This window comes from Triticum dicoccoides, chromosome 6A, assembly GCF_002162155.2.
Source record: "Triticum dicoccoides isolate Atlit2015 ecotype Zavitan chromosome 6A, WEW_v2.0, whole genome shotgun sequence".
NCBI classification, from domain to species: Eukaryota; Viridiplantae; Streptophyta; class Magnoliopsida; order Poales; family Poaceae; genus Triticum; species Triticum dicoccoides.
The window spans coordinates 240888693-240898146 of NC_041390.1; the positions used below are offsets into that span (position 1 = coordinate 240888693).

General features: G+C 46.9%; 1 pseudogene; it reads right to left on the reverse strand.

The window, feature by feature from the left end:
* Nucleotides 1-216: 216 nt before the first annotated feature.
* On the reverse strand, nucleotides 217-745 carry LOC119318055 (annotated as a pseudogene).
* Between the last annotated feature and the right edge of the window lie 8709 nt (nucleotides 746-9454).

Here is a 9454-nt window from a genome sequence, read left to right on the forward strand (position 1 = left end):
CAAAAATTCCCATTTAGTGCATTCAAGGGTGATAAAAAGACCAATTATCATCGAAAATTTGCAATCGCCTCATCTCATACTCAATTAATCATCTAGTACATTCATATGCCATATGCCGGAACTCTCGAACAAGATAGTAGTAAGATATCGGGTCCCTAAATTCACGCATATGGTCCAATCAGTAAACACAAGAACAACCAAGCCTCGACCCTCACCTCACACGAGCTCCTCCTTGCGGAGGTACTCACCGACGTCGGACTGGTGGAGCACCACCACGGTGTTGGTGTTGGCCTTCCTGCAGTCCTACGCACCCCTGGCGGCGACCCCAAACCCGAGCGGCACGTCGGCCATGGACATGACCGCGACTTGGTGTTCTCAGTGATGCGCGCGAGCGAGGACTTGGGCACGGAGTTGCCGAAGAGGAACGAGCGCTCCGTGTCGGGCTTCAACCATATGCGGCAGCGCGCGTGGGCGGCGAGGAGGTCGAGCGTGTGGACAGTGAGGTGGAAGGCGCCGCCGTGGGTGAACTTGCCGATGGGCGTGCCGACCTCGGCGAGGCGTGACGGACGAGCGATTCAGAGGCGTAGAAGGTGCGGTTCTTGTGGAGGCGGAGGCAGTAGCGGTCAGGCTCCGGGTCAGGGCCCTCCACGGAGGGCTGCTCCAAGAGGTGTTTCAGGTTGGGGCCGGTGAACTTGAAGAGCTTCTCGAAGACCATCGTGGTCTCCTTATCGTTGAGCGGACGCATGGCGGAGGCGGATGCGGAGGCGGTAGTGAGAATGCGTTATATTGACTAGAGGGGGGGTGAATAGGTGATTTTTAGGAAAGTCTTCAAAACATGGAAGTTTTGAAGACAAATGATAGAAATGAACCTATTACCATGCAGCGGGAGGTAGACTACACTAGGCAGACCATAGTCAAATATTCGATGAAGTGAAAGCACAATGACTAATAGCAGCTAGGCAGTAAAGATTAGGTACATAGTGAAGACAAATGGATAATGCAAATATGCACTGACTTCACAAGATCCAACTATAAATAAAGAGATGGGAAGGATAGAACCAGTGTTCGGGATGAAGACAAAGGTTTGGTAGACCAGTTCCAACTGCGGTGACAGTTGTACGTCTGGTTAGGGCGGATACGTATTTAAACCTGAGGACACACAGTCCCGGACACCTAGTCCTGAACCGCAGCTCAGGACACTTAGTCCTCACCGTATTCCCCTTGAGCTAAGGTCACACAGACCTCGCCCAATCACTTTGGTAAGTCTTCAAGGTAGACTTCCAAACCTTCACAGACTTCGTTCACCAGCAATCCACAATGACTCTTGGATGCTCAGAACGCGACGCCTAACCGGCTGGAGGATTCACAGTCCTCAAGTGTAATAAGTCTTCAGATCACACAGACAGGAAGACTTAAGTGATGCCTAACACTCTTTGGCTCTGGGTGGTTAGGGCTTTATCCTCTCAAGGAATTCTCTCTCAAAGGCTTCGAGGTGGGTTGCTCTCAAACGACAAAAGTCGTGCTTTAACTCTGAGCAGCCAACCGTTTATGGTTGTAGGGGGTGGGCTATTTATAGCCACTAGGAAACCCGACCTGATTTTTCCGAAATGACCCTGGGTCACTAAGGAACTAACATGTGTTCCAACGGTCAGATTTCAAACACACACGGTAACTTTACTTGGGCTACAAGCAAAGCTGACTTATCCAACTCTGCACAAGATTTACTCTCATAGTCTTCACTCGAAGACATAGGATTTTGGTTAAGCATCACTTCAGTCATTCTGACTGGTTCTCTTGGACCCCACTTAACAGTGCGGTGGTTCCTATGACTCAACAAGGAAAAACACAGAACGATGAAACTGCTAAGTCTTCGCGCTCCATAGTCTTCACGCGATGTCTTCTCTTGTCATAGTCTTCAATGTGAATGTCTTCACATACCACCTTTGACTTCAATGTCTTCATACATTTTTAGGGGGTCATCTCTAGTAGGAAAACCGAATCAATGAGGGACTTCTACCTGTGTTATCCTGCAATTCTCACAAACACATTAGTCCCTCAACTAGGTTTGTCGTCAATACTCCAAAACCAACTAGGGGTGGCACTAGATGCACTTACAATCTCCCCCTTTTTGGTGATTGATGACAAACTAGTTGAAGTTTTCAATGGGGAATATAATATGTGAAATTGTAAAGGATAGGGAATTGTCTTCATAAGTTGCAAGGGCTCCCCCTGAAGATGTGCATATAAGTAATTTTCTTTTGGAATGCAAATGCACATGGTAGGTTGTACTTGTGGAGATCCTCTTCAACTTATGATGACAATTCATCATGCATGAAAAGTATGTGAAGATAATGACATGCATAATGAAAATTGACGTCTGCAAAATGATCTAAGTGCAGAATTTATCGCCGCACATGCGGAATTTATCGTCGCATCACAGAATAGCAAATAAGTAGCAGACGACCATCGAGTTTAAGTGTTACCACTCAAAGAACCAAATGTATCAAAACGAGAGTTGTAAACACTACGCAAAACATAAAGCAACCGCCCATATGGACCCGCTTGAAGACTATCAAACTCATATGCTTCTCCCCCTTTTGTCAGTAAGGACCAAAAAGGTTTGAAGACATAGAGCATCTACTCGTTCCCATGAGGAGTAGGTGAAGCAGCAAGGTCGTCGGTGTTGTTCGGTAGTGCAGATGAACTCGGGGCAGTGTCGATGCATGCAGAAGTAGGGAGCGGTGAAGTGGCATCGTCTTCATCCTCGATCACTCTGGCATTCACAATTGCCGCGGAGGAAGAGAACTCAGAGTCTTCAAGAGACGGAGTTCGTCGCAATACAGTCCTTCTTGGAGGTGTGGAGTCAAACTTGAAACGTTCAGAGAAGCCATCCTCTTGAAGATCATCTTTAGAACACATAAGCGTCAGCCCTTTCCATGTACGCCGGCAGGTTTCATGGGCAACAGAGGCATTCTTGGTGGAAAGATTGCGAATGTGGTTGACATCTACCAAGAGGCTTTGCATTTGGCACTTCAGCCAGTCATGATGCCTATGTTGTTTCTGATGAAGGGCAACCAGAAGCTCTCGGTCATTGAGAACACGAGATCGCTTCTTGGGCCGTTGGGCAATAGTGCTTTCAGTGGCTTTAGTGAGGGCACGATGAGGTGCACGTGTAGTGCCAGCCAGAGGATAAACATGAGTGACTGCTTCAACTCCTTCAATGTTTTGAGAGAAACTTTGATGCTCAGCATTCTGAAGACTAAGAGGCTCCTTGGCAGGCTCTGGATAGATGTCTTCAACGGACATATCAACGTCAGGCAGAAAGATCCGATGATTGCGAGCAGAGGGCTGATATGAGACAGCTGAGTGTAGTTTGATCAGCCACATTATCCATGGAGCGTAAAACTTCAAGCCAAAAAGATCAGATCCTGATGTAGCAAGTTGGCGGATGAAGAAGTCTTGTGCATTGAAGCATTTGCCGTGAAGAATATAAAAGACCAAAGTCTTCATTGCACCTTCCAGCTTTGCATGTGGAGAATGTCCTTTGATGGGCCAGAGAGTTCGCCTGATAATGTGATAGATAGTGCGTGGCAGATACTCAAGATCTTCAACAAAGAACTCCTTTGGATATGCAGCATCTGGAGGCAAAGGATTCATCATGCTAAGTATTTGACTCATGTTCGGTTCAGGCTTCTGAAAGATGCTCTCCATAGCTGCACTGTGAAGCTGACAACTAGGTTCATAAGTATCTCCAGGAGTGGGCAGACCAGTGAGCTCAATAATATCAAAGGCTTTGGCTTCGTGATGAACATTGCCGGTCATCCACTCAAGGACCCAAGTCTTCGGATCTCTGTTGTAGCCACGAATGTGAAGAGTGGCATAGAATTGGAGCAGCAACTCTTTGTTCCAGTGCTCTTGGTCGGTGACGAAAGGCAACAATCCAGACTCTTTGAAGCAATCCAGAGCTTCTTCCAAGCAAGGCAGACCAGTTATGGCTTCAGTGTCAAGACGCATATGAGGGAAAATGCGACCTTGATTGTACAGAATGCATGAGTAATAACTTCGCTGCGGATAGCTCCAGAACCGATCAGAATATATTCTTTCCCTTGAGTAGGGGTTCTTGGCGCTATTGAAGAAGGTGTTGTCTACTTTGAAGCCGTTGACATTAAAGGATCCGGGTGCTGATGCAGGATCTGGAGACCTAGGCAACCTTGGCATTGGCTTCTGTACCTGAGGCCTGTGCTCAACATGATAGTCAAACTGAGGACCAGCAGCAGGCGCAGGAGCAGTAGCATCATTGGCTTCACTGACTTCTGGCACATTGGTTGGTGCAGGCTCCACATTTGCTTCAGCCATGACAATGTCATTGGCTTCATTTGTGTTGGTGGTGACAGCCTCAAGATTCTCAACCTCCACTTGATGAGCTGGAGGGTCGGGCACAGACACGTTCTCCTCGAGAATAGCTTCTTCAGTAATGGGGGAGTAGGGACACGTTCTTCTTCTTGTGTGTCGTCGGCTGATGCAGCCGGAATGTCTCCAGCAGCTTTAGCCTCACACTCAGAGACATTCACAGTAGGAGTGGCATCTGGAAACACTTGACGTGCAACAGATTGGTGGGGCACTTCTCCTTCTAGAATGCTCGAAAGAGGGACTTGAGACCTTGGTCCTTTGCGAAGCCTGCGTAACGCTGGCGACGCCTCTGAAGACGGAGTTGGCTGGGCCTCAAAGTCATCTTCTTCTTCTTGCCGGGGTGGTGTGACTTGTTATTGTGGGTGATCAGCCCATGATGCATCCTGAGCAATTGGCGTCAGAGGACGACCAATGCTGATGAGTTCGTTGTGCGTAAGCACAGGCGATGATACCAAGTTGTGCTCGATCTGAGGAAGAACTACATCATCTTCAACATTGTCATGGTGACCAATGTCTTCAGCAGCGGTGGGATCAGCTGCTGGAATGTCTTCAGCTTCATGAGCCTCTATGGAAGCAGGCTCATGGACAGTCAGTTGGCGCTCTTGATGTTCAGCTGCAGGGCGAACCATGGAGATAGGTTCAACAACTAAGGGCTCTGCGGGAGCAGCCCGATCCTTCTTGGTCTTGCGCTTCTTCTTGGAGGGAGCAGCATCAGAGGCTTCAGGATGTTTCCTCTTTCTCGCTTCAGCCTCAGCAGTCCTCGTCTTCTTCAGTTCTGAAGCGGTTGACCTGACCTTTGGCTTCGAGCTAGTCATGCTGGCTGGGAAGACAATGGGATGTGCTTCCTGCCTTGGTGCTTCGGGTTCGGCCACAGCTGGCTTCTTCTTCTTCTTTGCAGCCATCCTGGGATCGATGCCAGGATGACCAAGGGCCTTGCGCTTCTCAGCCTCATTGTAGGCTTGCACACACTTGTTAGCCAGGCTCTTCATGCACTCACGAGAGCCTTGAGCTTCTTCACGCTTCTTGAGAAAGGCTTCTTTGAACTCGTGCAGCATGATCTTGAAATTTTTGACCTCTTGCACACTGAGCTTGGCCATGTGCTTCTTGAACTGAGCTTTCTCAAAGTCGATCTTTTGCTTCAGTTCAACGATGCGCTGAGCTAGAGCTAGCTCTGAAGCAATGGCGCCATGGAAGGCGACACTGAGGCCAATTGGAAGTTGCAGATCTTCAAAGCTGAGGTTGGGCGTGTCAAACCACTCATCAATGAAGTTGTGGATGATTGCCACGTCAAAGAGAGGCAAATCATTGAAGATTTCTACTTCTTCTTTGCTCTTGATCAGTTGCTCAAGAGCGTCATCTAAAAGATCTTCATCGCTGGACAGATCAATGGCGTCGTTGCGCAGAATAGCAGCAGCAGTCAGTTCTTGGCTGGTGTGTTGCAAAGGCATCTTGACTCTCGAGGGCTTGGAGATGCGTGACAAATCTTCAGACTGCACACTGTCTTCAGGAGGTGCAGTAGCCAGTGGCTTCGCCCGTGAGATTTTTGGTGCTGAGGCAGGCATTGAAGCTTTAGGCTTCTTCAGTTTCTGTGGCTTCGGCGGTGCAGGTGCTTCATCAGATTCAGCATCATCTGTAGGCTCATCCACGGCTGTCCCTTGAACCATCATATGAGTGATGAGACCTTCCAAGTTGTAGAAGAGCCCAACAAGATTGGGTTCAGCTTCGCGGGTGCCATCGGCACGGGGAGCAGAAGGGCCAGGGTTGAAGTCTAGTCCCAATGACTTCTTGTTTTGCTTAGACGAATTCTTGGCAAATTGGAAGTTGCGTTTGAACATATTGTCGTCACGACACCATAGCAATGACAATGGGTGAGCATCCGCAGGCTGTGGTCCACGGACCATGCAGGGATAGAAGCCTTGTTCAATGGCTTCATCTCTGGACCTGGGTTGAAGATTTCTGTATAGGATGTCTCCCAAAGATCGCTTGATGGCATTTTTCTTAGCATATTCCTGGGTCACAAACCGGTACTTGAACCATTGTTCTGCCCAATATCTTCGAATCCATTGGATTTGGGTCTTGCGCTGATTGTAATCCTCTTCAGGATCTATCTTGTAAAGCTCTGAGAGGTCATTAGGCAAATCTCTTGACGTTCCCCCACGATGCTGTCTGCCACCCTTCCTTACTGATTTCTCTGCAGCCATGAACTTCAAACTGAATGGCTTCAACACGTTCAAAGGCTTCAAAGGCTTTCGCTTGCTGGACAAACAGGAACTGGCTTCGGGAGAATTTATATGATGCTGTAAGAATTCTGCAAATGAATGCAGACTATGAGAACCAAGGGATTCTCCTACGGACATGTACCTGTGACAGCATTAAGGTGCGAGGGAAGGGGAAGAGGTCATATGCATTCTCAGAAGATTTTGAAGATAAATCAGTTTAGAAGACATTGACCTAATCGTGCGAAGACATTCACTCATAGATAAGGAGTTGGTTCCAGATTTGTACGAATCCACGGATCAGTACAAGTGAGGAATCTAACTACTTTGTGAAGCATAAGTGAACATACTAGGCATATTATGAGATGCAGTATGAAATAGATCCAACTTGTGTGAACAAAAACTGCTTGTGGTAGAAAGTGACGAATCTATAGGATCAAAGGGGCCGTAAAAAGGAAGTTTTATTTACCACACAAAGAACTGCTAGACGGAGTGGAAGAGGAGGCCGAGCAGTTCGATTGTCCGTGCCCTAACTTGGCGATGGAGGACACCTACGGCAACGGCGGAGAAGACGATGTCCGCGGCCGGCGTGAAGACGGCGTCAGAGAGGTCGCGGCAGCTAAGAGCTTCGTCGCCGGCGTCTTCGAGGGCTAGCGGTGGCGCTAGGGTTTGTGCGAGAGTGGAAGAAAGGATAATGACTGTGGTGAGACGTGTATATATAGGGACATGGACGGCACAGTGTTATTACACAGGTGCCCCTGGCGATTCACATCTGAAGGACATGTGGCCATCATGCAACATATCGGAGGTTGTTCCATGTTCCCACGCACGCCTGGATTGTCGGGTGGTCGTTCCCACTTCTCCGGGTTTCAGGTGAAGGAATTTGCATTGAAAGCGGACTTAATGTTTGTCTCTGTATCTTCTGCTGACAAGGATGCAGAGAAGACATTCGACGGTTTCAAGAGAATGCATATGATTTGGAGAGATAGAGTTTGAGATAGAAAGCATAGAGAGGTTAGGGTCCGATCACATTCACTTAGTTCAAAAGATTCAACAAGAAGACATAGCTATAAGTGAATGTTGTAGAGGAAAAAACACTAGTATATATATATAATCAACATAGTGAAGATAATCATGAAGACAGGTTGAGATTGAAGTCAAACCAAATGTGAAGACATAGCAAATGCAACGCATGGGTGAAACACTTCAAATATAAGAATTTTATGGTGGTGTTACCCACCGTATAGGAAGTATTAGACCCAGACACGGCACACAATTATCATGGCGCTCCGAAGTCAAATTCCACATTAATGTATTCACACTTAGAATGTATGTCTTCATTGATTGAAGATATACTTTACTTCATGTGTTGCACATCTAAGTCATCAATATGCATAAGTGTTAGGATGTGTGCCTGATCACAGGACATTTGAGGATTCCAAGATATTTAGCTCACACCGTAACTTGCAAAATCTCTTCTCATCCAAGGGCTTGGTGAAGATATCTGCCAATTGCTCTTCAGTATTGACGTGTATGATATCAATATCTTCCTTCACAACATGATCTCTGAGAAAGTGATGACGAATTTCAATGTGCTTTGTCTTTGAGTGCTGAACTAGGTTGTTGGAAATCTTGATGGCGCTTTCGTTGTCGCAGTAGAGTGGCACTTGCTTCAGATGAATGCCATAGTCTTTGAGTGTTTGCTTCATCCACAGAAGCTGAGCGCAGCAAGATCCAGCAGCAATGTATACAGATTCAGCAGTGGAGAGAGATACATAGTTCTGCTTCTTTGAAGATCAACATACAAGTGATCGTCCCAGAAAATGACATGTGCTTGATGTAGACTTGCGATCCACCTTGTCACCAGCATAATCAGCATCCGAGAATCCAACCAGATCAAACTCTGAGCCCTTTGGATACCATAATCCTAGTGTTGGGGTGTAAGCCAAATATCGAAGAATTCGCTTCACAGCTAAGTGATGTGATTCCTTTGGTGCCGCTTGGAATCGAGCACACATGCAAACACTAAGCATAATATCTGGCCTAGATGCACATAGATAAAGTAACGAACCAATCATGGAGCGGTATACCTTTTGATAGAACTCTTTACCATTGTCGTCGGGACCCAGATGATGTTTGGCTGGCATTGGCATCGTGAAGCCTTTGCAGTCTTGCATACCAAATTTCTTCAGGCAATCTTTGAGGTACTTCTCTTGAGATATGAAGATGCCGTTGCGTTGCTGACGTATTTGAAGACCAAGGAAGAACTTCAGCTCACCCATCATGGACATCTGATATTGCTCTTGCATCATATATCCAAACTCTTCACTGTATTTCTGATTGGTGCAACCGAAGATAATGTCATCCACATATATTTGGCACACAAACAGTTCACCATCATATGTCTTCATGAAGAGAGTGGGGTCGAGGGAACCAGATTTGAAGCCTTTGCTCTTCAGGAAGTCTTTGAGTGTGTCATACCAAGCCCGAGGGGCTTGTTTGAGGCCATACAGTGCCTTGTTGAGCTTGTACATCATGTCAGGATGTTTTGGATCTTCAAAGACAGGCGGTTGTGCAACATACACTTCTTCTTCAATCTTGCCATTGAGACAAGCGCTCTTCACATCCATTTGATATAGAAGTATGTTATGATGATTCGCATAGGCCAGCAGTATGCGTATGGCTTCAAGTCTAGCCACAGGAGCAAATGTTTCATCGAAGTCAATCCCTTCAACTTGAGTGTACCCTTGAGCAACGGGACGAGCTTTGTTTCTAACAACTTGACCATGCTCATCTTGCTTGTTGCGATATATCCATTTGGTGCCTAT